The sequence below is a fragment of the Artibeus jamaicensis genome, unplaced genomic scaffold (genome assembly GCF_021234435.1).
Source record: "Artibeus jamaicensis isolate MK-2021 breed Jamaican fruit bat unplaced genomic scaffold, CSHL_Jam_final scaffold_1964, whole genome shotgun sequence".
In the NCBI taxonomy this organism is placed as follows: Eukaryota; Metazoa; Chordata; class Mammalia; order Chiroptera; family Phyllostomidae; genus Artibeus; species Artibeus jamaicensis.
The window spans coordinates 22,516,792-22,541,572 of record NW_026522030.1 but is presented as its reverse complement, the minus strand read 5'-3'; the positions used below and the strand labels follow the sequence as shown (position 1 = coordinate 22,541,572).

General features: G+C 39.7%; 1 protein-coding gene across 3 annotated transcripts in view; it reads right to left on the bottom strand.

The window, feature by feature from the left end:
- The window catches only part of UBAP2 (ubiquitin associated protein 2), a 137,741-nt gene extending 114,293 nt beyond the window's left edge, over window positions 1–23,448 (bottom strand). For all 3 annotated transcript variants that reach the window (XM_037151589.2, XM_053656165.1, XM_053656166.1), the window contains exon 1: window positions 23,330–23,448. The gene's annotated coding sequence lies outside the window, so the exon portion shown is untranslated. The remainder of the gene's footprint in view (window positions 1–23,329) is intronic.
- Between the last annotated feature and the right edge of the window lie 1,333 nt (window positions 23,449–24,781).

Genomic DNA, 24,781 nt, shown 5'->3' with positions numbered 1-24,781 from the left:
CAAAAAGAAGGGGAAAAAAGGCACTGATAAGACACAACATTCAAACTAAAAATCCTTTTTAAAAAATCTTTATGGGCATTTTATTTACTTTTTCAATACAATCCAAACATTGTTTTCAACAACTTTCTACCAAAGAACACCATAAAGCAATGAAAATGGATAATGACCACATACATGTTGGAAGAAATTCAGGAACACATGCTAAGGCAAATTTAAAAAGAAAACACAGATTTGCAGAATATATACACTATGGTTACATTAATTTAATATTTAAGAAACATACAAAATTAACATTATTTATGAAAATAGGTGTTTAAACTATAAAGAAATACAAGGAAAGGAGGAACACAAGGAAAAGATGAAAATAAAATCTAGTTAAAGTCTAATTTTGCCTAATTCATGGGCTGGGATGGGGAAGTAGCACCCTAGGAACTTCAAACTTATCTTTTTCTTAACCAGGTGACGGTACTTGGATATTCTTTGTTTTGTTTATATTTTATAATTATCAAGTTATTACACGTTTGTCATTATAAAATCTGAAATCAGAATACATATTATAATCAATACCTAAGATTAAATATTGTCTATATATTCAATATTTAATAAAAATTAAAAGTAGTGTATATTTGAAAAACATTACCTTAAAAAAGAGCAATCTGTCCTGATAAAATACTCAAACATGCAACATTAATATGCAAAGTTTCAGAACCATTTTAATTTTTGGCACAGAACTACAGAAGTATAAAGACAAATAATAGGAGAAATCACACTAACAAGCCTTTAGGTTTCTATCAAAGTCCACTTAAAATATTCCAGACAGGCTAGACACTTCTAGGATTATATTTCCAAATACTTTTCATGTATTAACTGTCCTTTAGTTTTACAACACCTATAGGCAATTCATATTTTAGCTTATCTATTCCTTTTTTTTAAGATTCTGTTTATTTTTAGAGAGCAAGGAAGGGAAGAAGAGAGGGAGAGAAGCATCAATGTGTGGTTGCCTCTCATGCACCCCTTTCTGGGGACCTGGCCTGCAACTCAGGCCATGAAGGAGCAACAAACAGGCAACCCTTCGGATCACAGACCCGAGCTCTATCCACTGAACACCAGCCAGGGCTAGCTTATTTATCTGCTCTATCTTCCATATTTAACTTGTCTTCTTAACTTTAGTAACAAGGCCAGAAACTCATATTTTTTTTGTTCCCTTCACTACTCAGTAGCTGCCAATGTAAAAGATGTTTGATAAATTTGTTTAAATGACATGCTCTCAAAGCTGATTAACTTTTATTTTTTTATTTTATTATTTTTTGTGTATGTGAGGATGGAGACAGGCCAAAAGCCTAGAGACAGTGTATGTTATGTATCAAATTTGACTAGAGCAGAGGGGGTCTCTAATAGAAGAGATGGGACACTAATGGGTGGGTGGCTGTGATAAAAAAATTTAAAAATTACATATATATATATATATATGGAGTTTCTGGGAGTTTCTGGAGACCATGCCTCAGGCTGTGGGTTTGATTCCCAGTCAGGGTATATGCCCAGGTCGTGCATTTGATCCAGTCGGGGCACACCCTGGGAGAGCTACCGAGTGATGTATATCTCCCCCACACCCTTCTTCTCTCTAAAATGCAATGAAAAATATCCTTCGGTGAGGATAAAATAAATAAATATTTTAAGAAAGAAAGTGAGCCAAGGCAAGGCAGGGCTACTTTTAGCTCACTGAACAGTCTAGGAGAGAAGCAACAGGAGAGAGCCTAGGGACTGCTGCTTTGGCTCTGTAGAAATGTATAGGAAAGAAGTGAGCCACGGTGGGGCTGCTATTGGCTCTCTGAAAGGTTAAAGAAAAGGAAGCCTCGGAAACAGGTTCAGGGGGTATGCCCAGGACAAGCTGCCACTGCCACTGTTCCCCTAAATGTGGGAACCCTTAAAGAGTTCAGGAGAAAAAAGTAAGGATGTATGCCTAACAGGGAAGAAAGGTGTGCTCCAGAGAGAGCCCATGAAGATGGTAACTTTTAGAAATCAAGAATGACCTAAAATTAAAACAAGAAACTAGGGGAAAAAAAGAAAAAAAGAAACAAAAACAAAAAATAATTTAAAAAAAGAAAAGTAAAAAACAACAAAAGAAAACACAAAACAAAAAGAATGACCTAAGAAAGACCAAATCATAGCAGAGTCAATGATTCCAAAGCAATAAATAAATTGTTTTCCAGAATAATCAGTTATGGAGGAGACCTGAAAGCTACCATTCACATGACGTGTACAATATTCCCCTATTTACATATCTTAATAAATTCCAGGTTAATAAAATGATATTATACTAGCATTTCTAGATATCTTTTGGACCTGTGTATCTGAAAATACAGGACACAACTCTGACTGGTGTGGTTCAGCGATTGAGCACCAGCCTTTGAACCAAAAGGTTGCAGGTTCGATTCAGTCAAAGGCACATGCCTGGGCTGCGGGCCAGGTCCCTGGTTAGGGGCATGTATGAGAGTCAACCCACTGTTGTATCTTGATGTATCTCTCACACATCAATGTTTCTCTTCCTCTCTTTCTCCTTCCCTTCCCACGACTCTAAAAAATAATTAAATAAAATCTTTAAAAATTTTAAATACAAGAGACTAACAATAATTCAACATACCAATTCTAGCATCACAAGGAGAACTATGTCCCCCACCTATTTTAGCTAGAAAAGGTTTGACAAGTTTTTTCTACATTATCTGTCCTAATATTATTGTCTCAATAGGTCCTGTTAACTGGAATGCTAGATAAAGGCCGCAGGCATATTACTGTACTACCTTTTACATACACAATAATAGCAAATAACCAATTAACCAGAATTACTTCATACGTCCGACATGGTTTAAAATTTACTATATTTGAATCTGCCTCTCAGTGTGAGTTCATATTTTACATCCTTTTTTAAGTTTAACAATTCGGAGATTTTGTTGGTTTGAGTTTTGTTTTGGTTGCATTAAATGGAAGAATGTTCATTGTTTTTGTCATTATTTAGAACTCTGAGTTTAGGGGTCTCAGTTATAATAAATACACATGAACAAACACATTTTTTAAACTGTGAAGCATCATACAAATGTAAAACATACTAGCATTTCTGAAGTAAAGGGATTACTTATTTCTAAAATCACCTCAAGCACTAATGTTCTATAATTCGATCTTAATATCTACAATTAAACATCCAATCAAAATCTGCCTAGCTAAGTGATATGGATGAACCTAGACGGTACTGGGCTACGTGAAATACCAGACAAATAAAGACGAATACCATGATTTCACTTATATGTGGAATCTAAAGAACAAAGTAAAAAACAAACATAGAATCATAGATACACAGAACAAAATGATGGTTGCCAGAGGGAAGGGGCACTGGGAGGCTGGGTAAAAAGAGGGGAAAGACTAAAAAGTACAAAGTGGTAGTTACAAAAGAGACACAGGGATGCAAAGCACAGCACAAGGAATTCAGTCAATACCACTGTGATAACTGTGTATGGTGCCAGGTGGGTACTGATGGGGGGATCACTTCATAAAACATGTAAATGTCTAACCACTATGCTGTACACCTAAAATTATACGAAATAATACTGAATGCCAACTATAATTGAAATTTTAAGTTTGCTATAAAAAAGTATGCCCTATTACACTGGCAGCAGCATCATGCATCTCATGTCTCTTGTTTGCATCATCCTCTCTTGTGCTTGGTTTAACCTCATGTTGCTTTATAAACTGAGTGTAGACTAAGCGAACAGTGTTTAAAGTCTATAGTAGTGCACAGTAATGTCCTAAGCCTTCATATTTACTCACCACTCACTGACTCCCCCAGAGCAACAACCAGTTGCTTCATTCACAGTAAGTGCCCTATACAGGTATAGCATTTTTAAAATCTTTTATAACATATTTTTTCTGTACCTATGATATGCTTAGGTAAACAAATACCACTGTGTTAGAAATGCCTATAGTATTCAATACAATAACAAGCTGTACAAGCTTGCAGAAGAGGCTATACCATCTAGATTTATGTAAGTGCAATCAATGATGTTCGTACAATGATAAAATTCCCTAACTACTGCATTTCTCAGGATGGCATATAATTGTACTTAGAGATTTTTTTTAACTAAATTATGTAACCATTTTCTCATTTATCTTTTAAACTGTTTATTCCTCACTGGCCCCATTTATGAAAATAAACTAGGCACATTAAATATAACACAATGATAATTTCTTACAGTAGGAGTGCCATCTGGTGATGAAAATCTGCAGGTACAGAAAATAATTTAAGTTGAGTGGATGCCAAGACTAAGTTTTTTTTAAGTTAAATTTATTGCGGTAACATTGGTAAATAAAACTATACAGACTTCAAGTGTACAATTCTATGATACATCATCTGTATATTGCAATGGGTGCCCACGACCCAAAGTCAAATAAAATTAAGTTTTTTTGATTTACAAAAAAATTTTTAGTTTGTGTAGTCTTGCTATTCCAACTAAACATTTTGATATAAAATATACCTGAATCCTAATAAGAAAAACCATGAACTCTTTTCTGTATCAAACTATTAAAATTTTACTTATTCACTCAGTACAAATATTGACTTTCTATCTCCATTCCAATCATCAATCCACGTTTGATAAAAAACAGGTCATTAGGCTATAAATAATGGCCCCAGTTCTATGGCTCCAGACAATGCTTTGTGAAACATGAAAAGTACATTGCTCACTTTAAGTTCAAATATTGTTTATTGGGAATAATAAGTTTTCTCTTCTAATTAAGGTTTACTGCTCTGTGTTACATATTCATAAACTGTTACTACAACAGGCCACTGGCATAAACATTGCAAATGCAATCCTTGCAAAAAATTTTTTGAAAAAAATGACGACCCCAGAACACACGTCTAAGGATGCTTGCTAAACAAATTCAGAGTAGTTTATTTTCTCTCAATATGGTTCTCCATACTAATACAGAAATGTCAGAATAGCTTAAGTAAAGCTATTAAAGTCTTAACACTTAAGATATTTAGCAAAAATCTTTCAAAGACTAGTTTAAGTGCAAGCACAGGAAATAAAGTGTTACCAAAATGCTCTGAAGAAACAGTTCAGAAAACATATCAAGTTAACAGGATGGATGGTTCAGACAATATTTTAAGGATTTTACTTATTTATTTTTATTTTTTACTTTATATTTTTCATTTTTTTATTGTTGTTTAAGTGCACTTGTCCCCGTTATTTGTTTATTTATAGAGAGAGGGGAAGGAACGGAGAGAGGGAGAGAAACATCGATGAGTGATTGCCTGTCACGTGCCCCATCCAGGGGACCTGGCGCACAACCCAGGCATGTGCCCTGACTGGGAATCAAACCAGAAACCCTTTGGTTTGCAGGCCGGCGCTCAATCCACTGAGCCACACCAGCCAGGGCTGGTTCTGACAAAATTTTTATATGAATTTTATATAAAACTTCTAGAAACCGTGAATTTATAAATCATGAAGAGAGCATATGTTACCAAAATAATTATCAACACCCTTAAAAACTGTTGCCACCAAAGAACTGTGAAAATGAAAGTGGCATGAAATCTAGACTATAAAAATCAACACCTTTAACTAACATACCATTATACAGGAAAATTCTATGCCCTCTTTTCTGGAAATAGTTACATGTAGTAAATAGGAACGCTTCTGCAGTAAGCACCTAGTTGCCAGACCATAGGAATTCAGTTTACACTTGTTTTCCATCCCCTCTATCACTCTCCACCCCTGAGAGTTCCACTACCCTGGAACAAGTTCCAAGAGAATTCTTAGAATAGAAACAGACAAGAGCAAGAGATTCTAAAAATAACTCAGTAGAAATTCAAACATTCATATCGCAGGTTCTTGAGCTGAAAGAAGCACTGGGTTATTCCAATCTATCCAACCAAATTTTAAAACTCACATTTACCTCACCTATTCAAAATAAACTAAAAAGATATGACAGATTTTGACACAGGTAAGACCTACTCCTACCTCTTTTAACATTTTTTTTTTAAATTTTCGTAAATTTACTTGAGTCAAACTGACAACACATTCAAATTAACACATAAAGCTTCCTAGATTACTTAAAGTACAAGAATGGCCTAAATTAGTTGTAACATAAAAGTAAACCAAGCAGAGCCCTGACTGGGGTGGCTCAGTGGATTGAGTCCTGGCCTGCAAACCAAAGAGCTTCTGGTTCAATTCCCAGTCAGGGCACATGCCTAGGTTGCAGGCCAGGTCCCCAGCTGGGGGTGCACAAGAGGCAACTACACATTGATGTCTCTCTCCATCTTTCTCTCTCTCCCTTTCCCTTTCTCTAAAAAGAAATAAATAAAATCTTGTTTTGAAAAAAGTAAACCAGCAGAATAAACCAACCTAATTAAACTATAACAACTTTCTCTGGAGAGGAACATTTTTAGAAAATGTTTTATCAACTGCTACTTTTTCCCAGGACTTTTTAAAAGATAAAATGCCTCCGTGACCTGTCCAGTGTGCCTCAGTTGGTTGCAGCATCGTCCTGTAACCAAAAGGTTGCAGTTTCCATTTCCAGTGAGGGCACATACCTAGGTTGTGGGTTTAATTTCCCAGTCCTGGTGCATACAATCTCCTGCTGTTCACTCAATACTGAAGCCAATGGTGCTGGGACTATCTGTCAAAACCAGGTAGGTAGTCTTATTCACTCACTCCCAAAAGGCTAAATCCAGTTAAGTAATAATAATAACACATACTGTTTACTATGTGTCAGCACCAATGAAGTGCTTTATAATATACATACTATTAAGTTATTAACCTTCCCAACAACACTCTGAGATACATATTAATATTATTCCCATTTTACAAACAGAAAACTAAGACATACAGATTTATAGCTAGTAAGTGATAAAGCCAAGACTCGAACCCAAGCCATCTGGCTCTTAACCCACTATGCTATGCTACAAGGCTAACTTGTTCAATTATAGATATACAATAGACTCCAACTAAGCTTCCTCTTCTTTAATACCACAAAACTACCAGCCTTGGCCAGGTAGTTCAGCTGGTCAGAGCGTCATCCCAATATGCCAAGGATGTGGGTTTGATCCCCGGTCAGGGCACATACAAAAAGCAGCAAATAAATGCATAATTAAGTGGAAAAACAGACTGGTTTTTCTCTGTCTCCCTCTCTCTTCGCCTTCCTCTCCTTCTAAAAAAATCAATAAATAAAAATTTTAAAAACAAAGCCCTGGCTGATGTAGTTCAGTGGATTGAGTGCGGGCCTGAGAACCAAAGGGTTGCCAGTTCAATTCCCAGTCAGGGCACATGCCTGGGTTGTGGGGCGCACAAGAGGCAACCACACATTGATGTTTCTCTCCCTCCCTTCACCTCTCTCTAAAAAACAAATAAAATTAAAAAATTTAAGAAAGAAACAAAAAGCCACATAACTACTGTTGGCATCACTCACATAGTTCATATCTGATGCAAAAGGTCTGATTCTGAGTCAGAATCTCACCTAGCATAAGAGACTTTCAGACACACACAGGTGCTCCATTTGGCTCTACATTGTAGTGTTTTTGTACCAGTTGTGTTTTATTATTTAACTTCCAATCTGTGTTTTTGCTTTTTCTAATAAGAAAATACCCGTAAGTTATAAACCTAAAACTAATACAATATTGCACATCAACTGTAATTAAAAAATTAAAAATATTTTAAAAGAAAATACCCATGCCTTGGTTGGTATAGCTCAGTGGATTGAGCACTGGACTGCAAACCATAAGGTCTTCAGTTTGATTCCCAGTCAGGAAATATGCCTGGGTTGTAGGCCAGGTTCCCAGTTCTGGGTGTGTGAGAAGCAACTGATTTTACTCAACTGCTTGTACCCTGTATGCCAGGAGCTGACCAAGCTAATACTTTTATTCTCCACAGCTGCTGAGGGCAGGGTCACAAGCAGCTGGTGAATGAGGTTGAACTCCCCTGCACCCAGGACTGGCTGACAAGAGAACCACAATGCTGTCCGCTGTTCTGTGAACATTATCTGCCAATGGAAAATGAGTGGTGGAGAACTCTTCAACATTACAAAACATCAAAAATTATTTGGTATATTCACATGTCCCTTTCAGGTTAATGAAAATCAGTAAGAAAAAAGTATCTAATTGCTTATGGTGGTTTCCAGACATGCCCCACTCCAACCATAACTTCTTGAATCTAAACCCTGTCTTTACCCAGAATCCTATCTTAGCAGTTACCTTATGATTCTTTGCCCACCTATCCCTTGAAAAATCCCTCATTATTCGTGACAAGCCTTAACCCTTCTTCTAACAGCACTTTAAAAAAAAAAAAATAATGATGATGATAAATTTTTTAAAAAACCTATACTACTGGATTGACCAAAAAGTCTGTTTAGTTTTTTCCTTAAAATAAGATACATTTTTCAGTTTCACCAATAACTTGACTGATTTGGATATTTTGAGTATGTTGACTATCTCCCACCATTGGCTTCTAGTGGACAGAGGCCAGGGGTGCTGCTAAACATCTGCCAATGAACACATAAGACAAGCCCCACAGCAAAGAATTATTTCGCCAAAATGTCAGTAGTACCTAGGAACTTCACAAACCACTTCTGATACATCTGATCAGTCACAGCACCTTTTCCATACACTGCACAAATCTTTTTTTGCATTTCACTTGTGTTTACCTTTCCTGAAATAATAGAACATAATATGTGGAAAATGCTGTGCATTTTCTTCCATCTTCAATATTAAAATGGCTACACAAAAATTCATCAATTTTGATGTTTTTAAATGCACGCTGATATGACAGCTGTCACAATACAATCTAACAAAATTGTTTCGAATTGCCCCGGCTGGTGTGGACTAAGTGCATCCTGCAAACCCAAGAGTCACAGGTTCGATCCAGTCTAGGGCACATGCCTGGGTTGCCTCTGCGTGTGCATATACAAGAAGCAACCGAGGGATGTTTCATGCTTCTCTCACACATCCATGTTTCTCTCTCACTCTCCATTCCCCTCTAAGAATAAATTAAATCTTAAAAAAAGAAAAGTACTCAGACCCATAGTTTTTCATTACAGTGCTTAAACTGTTCTCATGAGTCCAGGATAATAAAACCTTGAACAATTTTTTTAAAGCATATTTCTTTTTTCTAATGATATCCTTATTACTGTTTTACTTGTGCCAAAAGTAACTTTTATTTTTACTAGTTCTTTTAAATCCTCACCCGAGGACATGTTCACTGATTTTAAAGTGAGAGGAAGGGAGAGGGAAATGGAGAAGAGAGGAGGGGGGAGCGAGGGAGAAAAATGGAGAGAGGAACATAGATGTGAGAGAGGAACACTGCAGCTGCGTCCCATGCACGCACCCCAAATGGGGATGGAACCATAACCTAGGTATGTGCCCTGACCGGGAATCAAACCTGCAATCTTTTAGGGTACGGGATGACACTCCAACCAACTGAGCCACTTTAGCCAGGGCCAAAAAGCAACTCTTTAAAAAATTTCAGACTTTCGGCCAAGATGGAGGCATAGGTGGAAATACTGTACCCCCTCACACAACCAAATATAAGGACAAGAAAGATTTAGAAACAAAAGCACAACCAGAACAGACAGAAAATTGAACTGTACCAAAGTCCGACAACAACGAACCATTTATCCAGACTGGTAAGAGAGGCGGAGTTGGCGGCCGGCAGAGAGGGGTCCCAGCCAAAGAGGCAGTGGTTGGCAGACCCGAGTGCGGGAGGAAACGAGCAAACCCAGTGAGGCGTGCAAGGCAGTTGTCTGACCTTGGTCACACATTCGCACACAGATAAAAAAGGCAAAAAACAGGCAGCGAGACAGTCCTCGCAACTCAGGGCCCCAGCAATGGGAAATAAAGCTTAAAGGCACCAACTGAAAACACTTGCAGGGGTTGAGGCACCAGGAGAAACTCCCAGCCTCACAGGAGAATTGGTTGGAGACCTACAGGATCCTGGAACATACACAAACCTACCCACCCAGGAACCAGCACCAGAAGGCCCCAATTTGCTTGTGGGAAGCAGCAGAGGGAACCGAAATCCAAAAGAGCTCAGCAAGCACCATTATTGCCCCTCTGACCCCGCCCCCTCACAACCCAGCAACTGGGTTGCCCTGCCCAGGTGAACACCTAAGGTTCCGCCTCTCATAAGTCACCCCTCATAAGTAACAGGCACGACCAGATCAAAAAATTATGGCTCAAACAGAAGAACAAATCAAAGCCCCAGAGCCAATACTTTTAAGCAACCAAGAGACAGCCAACCTATCACACGCACAGTTCAAAACGCTGGTGATCAGGATGCTCACAGAACTGGTTGATTTTGGTCCCAAATTAGATGAAAAAATGAAGGCTACACTAAGTGAAATGAAGGAAAATGCACAGGGAACCAATAGTGATGGAAAGGAAACTGGGACTCAAATCAATGGAGTGGACCAGAAGGAAGAAAGAAACAACCAAACAGAAAAGTACGAAGAAACGAGAATTCAAACAAATGAGGAGAGGCTTAGGAACCTCTAGGACATCTTTAAACGTTCCAGCATCCAAATTAGAGGGGTACCACAAGGGGAAGAGAAAGAGCAAGTGTAAAACTTATTTGAACAAATAATAAAAGAGAACTTCCCCAATCTGGCTAAGGAAATAGACTTCCAGAAAGTCCAGGAAGCTCAGAGAATCCCAAAGGAGTTGGACCCTGGGAGAAACACACCAAGGCATATCATAATTACATTAACCAAGATTAAAATGAAGGAGAGAATTCTAGAAGCAGCAAGAGATAAGGGGGCAGTCACCTACAAAGGAGTTCCCATCAGACTGTCAGCTGATTTCTCAAAAGAGACCTTACAGGCAAGAAGGGACTGGGAAGTATTCCAAGTCATGAAAGGCAAGAACCTACATCCAAGACTGCTCTATCCAGCAAAGCTTTCATTTAGAATGGAAGGGCAGATAAAGTGCTTCTCAGGTAAGGTCAAGTTCAAGGAGTTCATCATCACCAAGCCGTATCATTATACGAAATGTTAAAGGGACTTATCTAAGAAAAAGGAGTTAAAAAATATGAACAGTGAAAAGACAGCAAACTCACAATTATTAACAGCCACACCTAAAACAAAAGCAAACTAAGAGGACAGCTAGATCAGGAGGAGAACCATAGAAATGAAGATCACATGGAGGGTTAGCAACAGGGGAGTGGGAGAAGGAGAGAGGAGGAGAAGATACAGAAAGTAAGTAGCATAGACGGAGGGGAGAAAATACAGAGGGAGGGTAAGAGTAGTGTGGGAAATGTAGAAGCTAAAGAACTTATGACACGTGGACATGAACTAAAAGGGGGATGGGGAGGACGGTGTGAAGGGTGGAGGGGAATGAAGGAGGGGAAATGGGACAACTGTAATGGCATAATCAATAAAATATACTAAAAAAAAAAAAAATTCAGTTGCCCTGGCCGGGTGGGTAGTTAGTTAGAGCATCATCCCCATCTGCCAAGGATGCACATAGAAGAATCAATCAATGAAGGCATAAATAAGTGGAAGAACAACGAACACGTTTCTCTCTCCTCCTCCTCTCACTCTAAATCAATAAATAAAAAAATGTTTAAATAATAAATGTCAGTTTTACCTGAGAGTGGCCCTGGCTGGTGTAGCTCATTGGATTGAGCACAGGCCTGTGAAGCAAAGGATCACAGTTCAATTCCCAGTCAGGGCACATGCCTGGGTTGCAGGCCAGTTCCCAGTGGGGGACAAATGAGAGGCAACTATACATTGATATTTCCCTCTCTCCTTCCCTTCCCCCTCTCTGAAAATAAATAAAATATTAAAAAAAAATTCTAGAGCACATTCTCCCTTCCTATAGAAATTTTGCTACTGGCATTAGTAATTGCCTCCAACTTTAAACCAGAGCAAAAGACTTTCTGTCTCTCTAGATATTCAGCCTACTAGGTACCTACGTCTATAATGAAACTCACTGAAAATCAATCTCATTTGAAAATTTTCAAAATTTTCCAAGTGACCAATATTTGTCAAGTGTTACAGAGCTCAAAAACCTTTAAGCCATTCTTTTAATGCTACCATTTCTTCCCATACACATTTAAGTCATAAAGGATTTAAGGCTTTTTAAATCTGTATTTTCCTTTACATTCCCTGCCATCAATTTAGTAGAGGTATCTGTATACCAAAAAGCCTCCTTGTCTTCTAGGAGGAAATTAGGTAGCCCTGTCCAATATTAATGCCAATCTGTCACATATATGAGAGGACTCAAAAAACACTGGAATTACCTTCTGGAGTGCGGGCCCCTGTTATACAGCATTTCCCAGCTAGGTGAGTGTTCTAGGAACCCATCTGTATCAGCGTACCAGCTAACAGTGTGAGAGGCTGCGTTCAGCTTCAGCAAAATTTTTTTAAGACTCTTCCAGTGCGCTTGCCCATTTCACAATGGGTGATTTACAAGCACACCTGCCCACACCATGCTGAGTGTTCAGCAATTTCTAACCAAAAAATGGCATGACGCCTGTGCCTCACCCTCCCCACTCACCCAAACTCTCCCCAGTGCCGTTTTTTGTTTCCCCAATTTTAAAATTCCTCAAAGGAAAATGTTTTGCCTATGTGGAAGAGGTGAAATAAAAAAGACACCAAAACTGATGAGTTCAAAAACTAGTTTGAGTAATGGAAAAAACACCAAGATAGGTGTATTGCATCAAATGGAGAGTACTTTGAAGCTGACTGAAGTTTACACATGTAAGAATATACAATTAATGAATTCCGGTTTATTGGCAGTCCCTTCATACAACCCAGCAGTTACAAGGCAACTTTTATCAACTACTGTAACAATAATTGCCTCTAGTTCATTGAAACTTCATGCCTTATTTACCTGTCTGAACTGTGAAACTGAGGCACACTGTTATTCTTCTAGAATACTGCTAAAATCTATCGATTTTTGATATCAAATTTATCAATCAAATCTAGCAAAAGTGAAATCCAACCAAAGCTCTGACTAACCCCCAATATGTAAGATACTGTGTTTTGCTGTGTATAATGTGCGCTGTTTTTGACTCAAACTTTCAGGAAAAACATCTTTCATTTTAACTTTTTTAATTCAATGTTTCATTTACTTATAATCAAATACTTGGTTTTTTGTGTTATAAAGGAATTTTACTATTTATTTTTTAACATATTATGGTACAAGAAATTATATGTAACAAATAATTACAAAACACAAGAACAGATATATCTGGCATTACCCATGTATAATGTGCATCTTTATTTTTCCCTCAAAAATTGGGGCAAACAAATATGCATTACAGCCCTGGCTGGTGTAGCTCAGTGGATTGAGTGCGAGCCTGCGACCCTGAGGATCGTGGTTCGATTCCCAGTCAGGGCACGTGCCTGGGTTGCAGGCCAGTTCCCAGCGGGGGACGCACGAGAGACAACCACACGTTGATGTTTCTCTCCCTCTCTCCTGCCCTTCCTCTCTAAAGATAAATAAATAAAATCTTTAAAAAAAAATATGCATTACACACAGCAAAATACGGTAGATAAAAATTGTCTAAATTATGTAAAGAGACCTAGTGGAACCAGGCACAGAAGTTCAAGGACCCCACCTCATACCCATTCCTCATTCCCCACCCAGTGCAAAATCCCAGCATTATATATCACAAATGTGGGCACTGTCTGAGTTACCAGCTAGTACTTGGCTGTATTCCCAGACAGCAGTATTTCAGGTAGGTAAAGCAGTACAGTATTGTGGTTATGAGTTTCAAAGTCACATTGACCTGGGTTCCCTAAATTAATAGATTAGGTAATCCTCATCGAGTACTTGACTCTTTCCCAAACCTGTAAAGAGCACCAAAGATTATGTACTTCAAGTGCTTTGTCCAGATCCTGACAGCAACCATAAATGATAGCAACTCTAAGATTAATGTACACTGACCACGTTTTTTCTGCTGATACCGTTCATTTCAAAGTATTACCTATTAATTCAACCAATTTAAATAGCTTTACTGAGATACAATGAATACCATAAAGTTCACCGTTTTTAAGTGCACAATTCAATGATGTTTAGTGTTTATCAAGCTGTACACCTATGGCCAACTATTACTCCAATAAAATCCTTTGTAACACTGGTCATCCTTCTGCCCTACAGATGGCTAGACTATCAGAGTATATAAATTAGTTTATAGTATGCTAGCTATATCCCATTACAGCTAGGGTCGTTCAGTAAAATGAGATAAGCATTAGAACTATTAAATAGTTCCAATTGTTTCTGTGTTTAAAAAAAAAAAAACAGACCTGTGTGGCTCACTTTGTCATTCCAAAAAGCAAAAGGTCACAGGTTCGATTCCCTGGTCAGGGCACATGCCTGGGATGCAGGTTCAGTCCCTGGTCAGAGGTAAGCAACCGACATTTCTCACTTCCATTTAAAAAAAATGCAAACACTTCTGTGATAATAAAATAGCAAATGGCCTATTTTAACTAACAAAGATTTTGTTCCTTAACTACCACCTAGATTTTTCTGAAAATACAAGGGTATTTTTTCCCACCATTGCTTCAACACTCCCAATCACAGGGAATTTTTAAAAAATAAAAAAATGAGACCTTGATTGGAGGAAAAAAATTGAGACATTCAATAAGTTAGTATAAAAAGTTGACCCAAAGAACTGTTTAATGTGCTGTGGCCAGGTACCTCAATTGGTTGGAGCATCATCCCAAATGCCAAAACACTGCCGGTTCGATTCCTAGTCACATCACACATCTACATTGCAGGCTCAATCCCAGGTCAAGCCCTTGCAGGAAGCAACTAATATATTTCTCTCTCACATCAATCTGCATCAATCTGTCTCTCTCTCTCTCTCACCCTTACTTTCTCTCTACAGTCAATAAAAACATTCTCAGTCTGACAAATACACCTGAAAAAATAATCATTTAAGAAATGGAGACCTGGCTGGTGTGACCCAGTGGACTGAGTGCATGACTGTGAACCAAAAGGTTGCCAGTTTAATTCCCAGTCAGGGTACATGCCTGGGTTGCAGGCCTGGTCCCAGGGTGGGAGCATGCAAGAAGCAACCGATGCGTGTTTTTCTCCCTCCCTTTCCATTTCTCTAAAAACAAATAAAGTCTTTTTTAAAAGAAATGGGTTATCACTCGGTACCATGCTTCAGTGATAATACATAAATAGTGTAAATCAGAAACCCTGATTGGACTGGGAGACTAAAAAAGACATTTTTTAAACAACTAGAAAAATCTGAATGTGGATTTAAACCAGATGTAATTATTGATATTATACATTATTCATTTTCCTAAGTGTGATAATGTCATTGTGGTTATTTGTAAGAGAAGTTCTTTATTGTAAAAAGATGCTTGCTAAGGAAATATTTAGGCATTAATGTCAAGATGTTTGCACTTAATTATTTAGCCTCAAAAGATAATGTGTGCAGCAGAAAGAAAAGTCAATGTGGCAAAATGTTAAGTAGGCATACACATGTTCATTATTATGCTCTTTCAGCTTTTATAGATTTGAAAATGTTAAATTAAAAAGCTGGAGGAAACCAAATGGAAAGAAAATGAAAACTGCAAAAAAATGAGGAGAGGCTTAGGAACCTCCAGGACATCTTTAAACGTTCCAGCATCCAAATTAGAGGGGTACCAGAAGGGGAAGAGGAAGAGCAACAAGTGGAAAACTTATTTGAACAAATAATAAAAGAAAACTTTCCCAATCTGGCTAAGGAAATAGACTTCCAGAAAGTCCAGGAAGCTCAGAGAGCTTCAAAGAAGGTGGACCCAAAGAGGAACACATCAAGGCACAAAATAATTACATTAGCCAAGATTAAAATGAAGAAGAGAATCCTAGAAGCAGCAAGAGATAAGGGGACAGTCACCTACAAAGGAGTTCCCATCAGACTGTCAGCTGATTTCTCAAAGGAGACCTTACAGGCAAGAAGGGGCTGGAAAGAAGTATTCCAAGTCATGAAAGGCAAGAACCTACAACCAAGAGTGCTCTATCCAGCAAAGCTTTCATTTAGAATGGAAGGGCAGCCCTGGCTGGTGTAACTCAGTGGATTGAACACGGAACTGCGACCACACAATTGCGGTTCGATTCCCAGTCAGGGCACATGCCTGGGTTGCAGGCCAGTTCCCAGCAGGGGACAAACAAGAGGCAACCACACATTGATGTTTCTCTCTTTCTCTCCTTCCCTTGAATAAAAATCTTTAAAAAAAAAACAATGGAAGGGCAGATAAAGTGCTTCCCAGATAAGGTCAAGTTAAAGGAGTTCATCATTACCAAGCCTTTATTGTATAAAACGTTAAAGAAACTTATCTATGAAAAAGAAGATAAAAAACATGTATAGTAAAATGACAGCAAACTCACAATTATTAACAACCACACCTAAAACAAAAGCAAACTGAGCAAACAACAAGAACAGAAACAGAACCACAGAAATGGAGATCACATGGAGGGTTAGCAACAGGGGAGTGGGAGGAAGAGAGGGGGGAAAAGGTACAGAGAATACGTAGCACAGGTGGTAGGTAGAAAATAGACAGGGGGGAGGGCAAGAATAGTATGGGAAATGTAGAAGCTAAAGAACTTATGACACATGGACATGAACTAAAGTGGGGGAATGTGGGCGGGAGGGGGTGTGCAGGGTAGAGGAGAATGAAGGGGGGGGAATGAGACAACTGTAATAGCATAATCAATAAAATATATTTAAAAAATATATCAGCCCTGGCAGGTGTAGCTCAGTGGATTGAGCACAGGCCTGTGACCCAGACAATAGCGGTTCGATTCCCAGTCAGGGCACATGCCTGGGTTGCAGGCCAGTTCCCTTCAGGCCAGTTCCCAGCAGGGGACCCACAAAAGGCAACCATACATTGATGTTTCTCTCCCTCTCTCCTTCCCTTCCCCTTTAAAGATAAATAAATAAAATCTTTAAAAATAAAAATATAAAAATAAAAAATATATCAAACTATTAAGAAAAAAATGAAAACTGAAAAAAAGACAGAAAAACAGTAAAGATCAGGCAAGTAGAAGATTATGATGGTAGAAATGTATCCAGAATATCCATAACTACAATAAATTGAATGGCCTTCATGCTCCAGTTAAAAGAGAAGTTGGCAACTTGTATTAATAAAGCAAAGTCCTGCTGTGTGGTGTTCATTAAAAAAGTCTATCTAAAACATCCCACCAGAGGTTTGAGCATCATACCACAAACTGCAAGGCTGCAGGTTTGATTCCTGCTCAGGGCACATGTATGTTGTGGGCCAGCAGCCCAGTTAGGGGCATGTGAGAGGCAACTGATTAATGTTTCTCTTACACATGGATGGTTCTCTCTCTCCCCTTCTCCCTTCTTTCCCCTCTCTCTAAACAAAGAAAATTAATTAATTAAAACATTCCACTAGTATTGACTAAAACTAAAAATTAAAGCAATACCAAATGTTGGCAAGGATATGAAACTCTTAACTATTCAGTCTTTAAAAAAATTAAGTTCCAATGTCCAAGGTATCCACTATATGTATGAATTAAACTTTTTCCCTAGACTACTAGAATGATAGCAGTTATGTAATGCCCTCAAGAGAACTGAGAATATAGTCACTCAATTATCTGTGTTCCAAAGAGGAGCCTAATTAAGAATGACTGTACAACACCATGGAAAACAATTCGGAATCACCTAGTAAAGCTACACATATTCCACACATAGCCCAAAATTCCACTCCCAATTACATATATAATCTTGAGAAACCTGTTTGTTTTAGTGGAAGAGAGGGCATGTGAATGTTCACAAGTAGACAACTATAATCTGTAATCACCAAAACACCCCCCAAAACCTGTAAATGAGACAAATAGCTGTCACAATAGAAGAGGATGTGGCATATCCTTCCAATGAACTATCCGTACTACTGAAAGTGAATGACAGCTGTAAAACTAGTCATGGATGAATCTAATTACATGTAAGAATGAAAAAGTATCAGAAGAATCATAAAATCCCATGTAGATCATGACTGAAAACTATATATTGTTGTCCCGGCTAGGTGGCTCAGTTGGTTGGAGCATCATCCCTTACACCAAAAGGTTGCAGGTTCAACTCCCGATCAGAGGACATACCTAGGTTGCAGGTTTGATCCCCAATTTGGGTGCATAGGGGAGGAAACCCGATCAATGTTTCTCTCTCACATCAGTTTGTCTCTCTCTCTCTAAAAAAATAAAATATAAAAAAATCAATTAATATATTCGAGGGAGGATTAAAAAAATAATAAACTATACATTGTGCCATGACTGGTGTGGCTGAGTGGGTTGGGCGTCATCTCACACACCAAAAGGTTACCAGTTCAGTACTTGCTCAGAGAAAATGCCTGTGTTATGGTTTAGGTCCCAGGTTGCGGTGGCTGGGGGTATGTGAGTGGCAACTAATCGATGCTTCTGTTGCACATCGATGTTTCTCTCCCTCACTTTCTCCCCATTCTCCCTCTTCCTGGCTCTCTACATAAATGAATAAATAAAGAAAACTATATGTATCGTTTATGGATATACACATATACGAAGTAAAAATTATTCTAAAAAATAATAAACCCAAAATGTATAGTAATGGCTACCTCTAGGAAAGACAGAAAATAACACCTTGAAAGATGGCATACACACAGGGCTTTTAGATAGCTGTAATGTTCTACTTCTTCGTCACTTTATTTTTGAAAACTCTACGTGTGTTTTTATACCTCAAAAAACTTTTCTCTAACATTTAAAAAAGTATATACATTATATTTAAAAAGAGCAAGGATACAATAAAATGTTAAACCATTAAGTCATTTTCACCTTATCTAATTTTTTCAAGTTTTCCTCATGTATTTTGTTAGGCAAAATAGTACCAGCCAACCTGACCCAAATACTTACTCTAAATTGAAATTTTAATTATTTAATTTGAGAAAAGGAGAGGGGGACTAGGTTTGGTCTGGAAAATTATTTAATGTTAGGCTTATCAATCAATCCTAAAGCTGATCATTTTTTTTTCTAAACTATCTCAGTTAAACTTGCCTATTTTTAAGCCCACTTATTCTTGTTTAATAATTTGACAATGCCAAACACTGGTATTAAATGAAAAATCCCACCCTTCACAGAACACACATTCTGACCAAGTACTGCAGCAGGTCAGAGCATCATTCAGATTCACCAAGGTTACAGGTTCAATCCCCAGTCCAGGGCACATAAAAGAATTAACCAAAGAATACATAGCCTGGCTGGTGTAGCTCAGTGGATTGAGCGCGGGCCAGGGAACCAAAGGATCGTGGTTCGATTCCCAATCAGGGCACATGCTTGGGTTGCAGGCCAGTTCCCAGCAGAGGATGCACAAAGGGCAACCATACATTGATATTTCTCTCCTTCCCTTCCCCTGTAAAGATAAATAAATAAAATCTTAAAAAAAAAAAAAAGAATAAGCCCTGGCTGGCGTAGCTCAGTGGATTGAGTGCGGGCCTTCGAACCAGAGTATCACGGTTCGATTCCCAGTCAGGGCATATGCCTGGGTTGCAGGCCAGTTCCCAGCAGGGGACCCATGAGAGGCAACCATACATTGATATTTCTTTCCCTCTCTCCTTCCCTTCCCCTCTAAAGATAAATAAATAAAATGTTTAAAAAAAAAGAATACACAAATAAGTAGAACAAATCGATGTTTCTCCCTGTCTCTCTCTCTCTCTAAAAAACCAATAAATATATCCATGGATGAGGATTAATAAAAAAAATTAATTCCAACTGGGCTCCAATTCAATTTAGCTCATAACTCCAGCATGAAAATGAGTTTTCTGAAAATTGAAACTCACTCTACTACACGTGCTGTCAGCCAGAAATTCACAAACCTGGTCTTCAAAATCTATGCAAAGACATTTCAACACTAAAACAATTTACCTTAATTTCTTTAAAAAGTACAGGACAGTCCTGGCCAGGTGGCTCAGTCAGTTAGAGCATGAGATCCCCATGAGCCAAGGTTGCAAATTCAACCCCTGGTCAGGGCACATACAAACACCAACCAAGAATGCATCAGTGTGTGGGTGGAACACCACACTGACCTTTCTCTCTCTTCTTTCTCCCTTCTTCTCTCTCTGAAATCAATTTAGAATGTACAGAATACGTAGGGTCAATGAGGAAAAAAAAGTAAAAAAAACAAACAAACAGAAAAGCATATGCAGTTTGCATTATAACTGTCTAATCAAAACTGATTAATTTGGTTCTTGGACTCGAAAAAGAAAAAGGATTCTATTCCTACATACTTATTAGATAGCTGGCCCAAAACTGTTTCAAAACCTACTACAGGTTTACATGATGGTATTTCCTTATAAATCTTCCCTCTTTTTGCCTCCCTTCAAGTTATATCTCCACACTTTTTTTTTGGGGGGGGGCTGCTTCTAAGATACGCCACCTCATCAACAACACCACAGGTGCCATAACACTCAACTTTTAAAGGACACTCAATTTACTGAAACTAACAACTAAGAACTAACTGTATTTGCTGTAGGTACCTACAGGTTACCTCACAAAGAGAAATGAATTTTTAAGAGCAGAGGAACACCAGTCTGGGAATTCACACGGACTGCTTCTTTTGAGCAGACATTAATCCTTCATAATACACTTACACGAAAAAGAAGCCTTTAACAACAACAACAACAAAAAATCTTGCCGTGGCTGGCATGGCTCAGTGGATTGAGTGCCAGACTGCAAAGAAAAGGGTCGCAGGTTGATTCCCAGTCAGGGCACATGCTTGGGTTGCAGGCCGGGTCCCCAGTAGGGGGCATGTGAGAGGCAAACCACACACTGATGTTTCTCTCCCTCTCTCCCTCTAAAAATAAATAAATAAAATCTTTTTAAAAATTCTTAAGAGTAAGTCATTTAAAAAAAAAGACTATACAAAATCAACTTCCAAGACTAACCCTTACAAAGTGAAAGCTTCAGCTAAGACCAGTTCAAATATTCAAGACTGGTTTACATTTTCCACTTTTAGTATATAATTAAAGGTGTAGGGATACTAACCAGTTCCCATCAATACACATTGCATATGGAACTACACCTATTCTTCTTTATGTTCTCCTATTCTCAAAAAATAAGTCACTCAGACTAATACCATAAGACACTGTAGTGAGCACTGCACAGGCTGCACCAGTTAGTTACCAGGAAAGGGAAGCAGAGGTGTTATTGTTGTTCCAGCCTTGTTCTAAAGGCAAGTCCATGTGACTACTGCTGGTCCAGCCCATATTTAAAGAGGCCAGAGCAGCAGGAAATAGGCAGGAGAGGCAATTACCACAAGCTTTTTTCCCATGGCCTCATTCCCATGCCACCATTTACAGCCACATTTCAATCATAACACAAATCTCCCTTCTCTGAATTGTTTCCAATTATTGAGGATCAGAGGAAACAAGAAAGCAAAAAGGGGGAATCAGAGCTGTAGGGAACAAGCTGGACAGCAGTGGGGAGAAATCTCATTATGCATGTGAACTAGCCATAACAAACAATCAGGAGGAGCTCACTGGAGGCATGCAGAAAGCACTGTGGAAGTAAGTCATTTCTGCCTAATGATAGATAAGGGAAGCCTTCACACAAATGAGAGGATAGCCCTAGCCAAGGAGGAGCCCTAGCAAGCAAGATGGTAATGAGCTATGTTGGTACACTGGAAGACCCTATCATGCAGAGGGGTCCTACCTTTTTGCATCTCTGGGCCACACATTACATTGTGACATGTAATCTCAAAAATCTCGCAATGTTTTAAGTAAATTTACAATTTTGTGTTGGGCCACATGCAGCCCACAGGCCACAGGTTGGACACCCCCGCAAGTGGAATTTATTTCCTTTCCTAAGACTAGGAAAGGAAATAAACTACCATTCCAATCTACGCACCTAATTCCTAGGATACAGGAGCTCTCAGGTATTATGTCCATCTTCCAACCATCTTTTAATAAACTAACATTAAAAAGGATGCACATTTCAAGGCAAAAAGTGAGGAACACACTACTTGCTTTAAAAAGTACTATCTTGGTTTAAAAAGTACTATCATAATAGAAAAGAAACCCTGACTGGTTGTAGCTCAGTGGATTGAGTGTGGGCCTGCGAACCCAAGGGTCACAGGTTCGATTTCCAGTCAGGGCACCTGCCTGGGTTGCAGGTCGGATCCCCAGCAAGGGGCGTGGGGAGAGACAACCACACACTGATGTTTCCCAATCACACATTGATGTTTCTCTCTTTCTCCTTCCCTTCCCCTCTCTCTAAAAATAAATAAAATCTTTAATAACAATAGCAATAATAATAGAAAAGAAAATATAAAATAACTGGGTTCACTTAAAATGTTAATTATATGCCCTTCAAATAAAAGATGGTCTTTGGATATGTTCTAGAGACCTTAAAAGGCTCTCAATTGTTAGGACACAGTTGCTGAGGAAAGTAAGCCTAAATACTGGCAGACCATGTATCTTGGATGTAAGTAGAAACATAATCCAACTGAGGTGGTAGAAAACTACAGAATTAAGTCAAACAGGAAATAACAGGAATGAGGATGGGATCAACTCCTAGAGAGAACAAGGATAGGAGACCACAGTAGTGGCATTTCGGAAGCCTGAGCAATTAGATTGATAACCCAGGGGAGAAGGTGGGACAGCCAAGTGAGAAAGTGATTCAGACACAAAACAAAAAAGATGTAATACAATACACTAAGGAAGGAGTGAAATCTTCAAATGTGTAATAACAGAAAGCGCTTTAGTTTACAAAGTGGCAACAGGAGCCCGTAACACTGAATCCCAAAAGTCTGACACCAAAGCCTTCCAGGGCAAAAAGAAGTAGAGTTGAACTATGCCTGCGTGTAAGCTGGGAAAGGCTGCAGAGCGCAGAAGTTGGTCTCTAAGAGGTCCAGTCCCAGGACTAATGTGCGACACGCGTGAAAACGGAAAGGTGGTCAGGATGAGGAGCGTCAGCGTGGTGCGGGAGCTCCAGAGGACAGTCAGAAAGGAACTGAAGTAGGGGAGTAAAAAAAAAAAAAAAACACTCCCTCCAGGGCAGAAACCCGGAGGGGAGGGGAGGGGAAGGCCCCCCTGGGGCTGGGTGGGGCCGGGCCGACCAGGACCCCGGTAGGCAGGAAGAAGCAAGAGGCAACAGGCCTGGGAGAGGAAGGAAGACGCCCGGGCCTGGGCATAGGGAGGACACATTAAGTCGGCATAGGAAGCTCGGCCCGGTCCTCACGGGTGGGCGCTGTGGGGTGGAAAAAGGGGGTTAGAGAGAAAAACAGCTAAAAGCAAAGCTAGAAAGCGCACCCCGCAGCACCGAGAGCCCTGGAACTGGGAAGGAGAGAGAGAGAGAGAGAGTGCCAATTACCAAGGCTGTTCTCGCTGCACTCGGTACCCGCCGCCGCCGCCACCGCCGCCGCTCGTTACCTGCCAATGTGCCTCTTACAAAGCGGCGGCGGCGGCCGAAGCGGGCCGTCCAGTCACGTGACGTTACGTCACTGGCGAAGGAGGAGCTACACGCGTCTCCCTTGCGCGGGTCATCAGTCCGCCCACCAGACTCATCACTTCCTCTACCCTCCCCCAACACGAGCCGGGAAGTCCCAAAGCGTCGAAGCTGGGGGGGGCGGGGATGGGGCAAATAAGGAAGATTTTACGGAATTTCTCGCACCCGAGGTTATTAGAGGAGAACTACCCACAGAATCCAAGATGCTCAATAGTGTACTCGTCGCGCTGTGATGACCTCACAGCCTTGCCAACCCGCTTCCTGCTTGAGTCACGTGACGTGGTCCAACCACTGAAGTTAGCAAACGTTGCGCGGTGGGCTACGACTTTTGTTTTGCTGCACAGGCTCTTAGCAGCGCATCCCTTCCCTAGCAGCTTTACAGGCGACGCGTATAAGACTTAGTGCCGAGGGAAGGCCGAAAGGGTAAGCGGACAGGGTTAGCATCTGAGACCAATTCCATTGGGTTCCTCCTGCCAGGTGGCAGAGGGTGGTTCTTGCTGTGAGAAGTAGTCCCGGTGGGGGAGGGTTTCCACACCCACAGTCGCGTGCTCGCGCGCCGCCTTGTTCCTTGCGCGGGAAAACGGCAACGGCTAACCACGGTAGCGACGGCACTCAGCGGGCTTCGGGAGGAACCTACAGCGCCAGAGGGTCTTGCGGCTTGTCTTATTTAAGCGGGGGATCGAGTTCTGCATTCCCAAGCCCCTGCTGCTGAAAAGACTAAAATTTATTGAACGCCTACTCATTGTCAGCCGTTTATACAACTTTTTATTAAATCATGTAATCAACCCTTTGAGAAAAGGACTGACCCGTTTTAAACATGAAAAAAGGGTTAAGGGAATTCAGTTTCCTGCCTCGTGCTCAAACCAGATTTTCTCTCTCCAATGAATAATCCTCTCAAAAAGGTCTGACCTGTTTTAATATAAGGAATTAAGGGGGGCGGAGATAATGGTTTACAACTGTAGTGCAGTGTTGTAGAGTTTAAAGTATTTTCTCATTTACTGGCCTATTTGATCTTCAAAGGCAGTATCCCATGCTGGCTTAGATACATGGACTTTGGAGTCCAGCAGGCCTTACCTCTCAATTCCAGCTTTCCTTTGTGGTAGCAATACTTCACCTGGAGGTTAAAAGTAAAGGAGATTATGTAAAGTACCTGCTTCACACATAGTAAATCCTCAATAAGTGTTCGTAATTATTTTCACACCCCGCGTGTGCACTATGGACACAACAGGTCTAAGTAAGATGGGTAGGGAGTTAACATACTGATCTTTGTGCAAGGCACTGTACTAATTACAGACTAACTTGCTAGTTACTATTAGA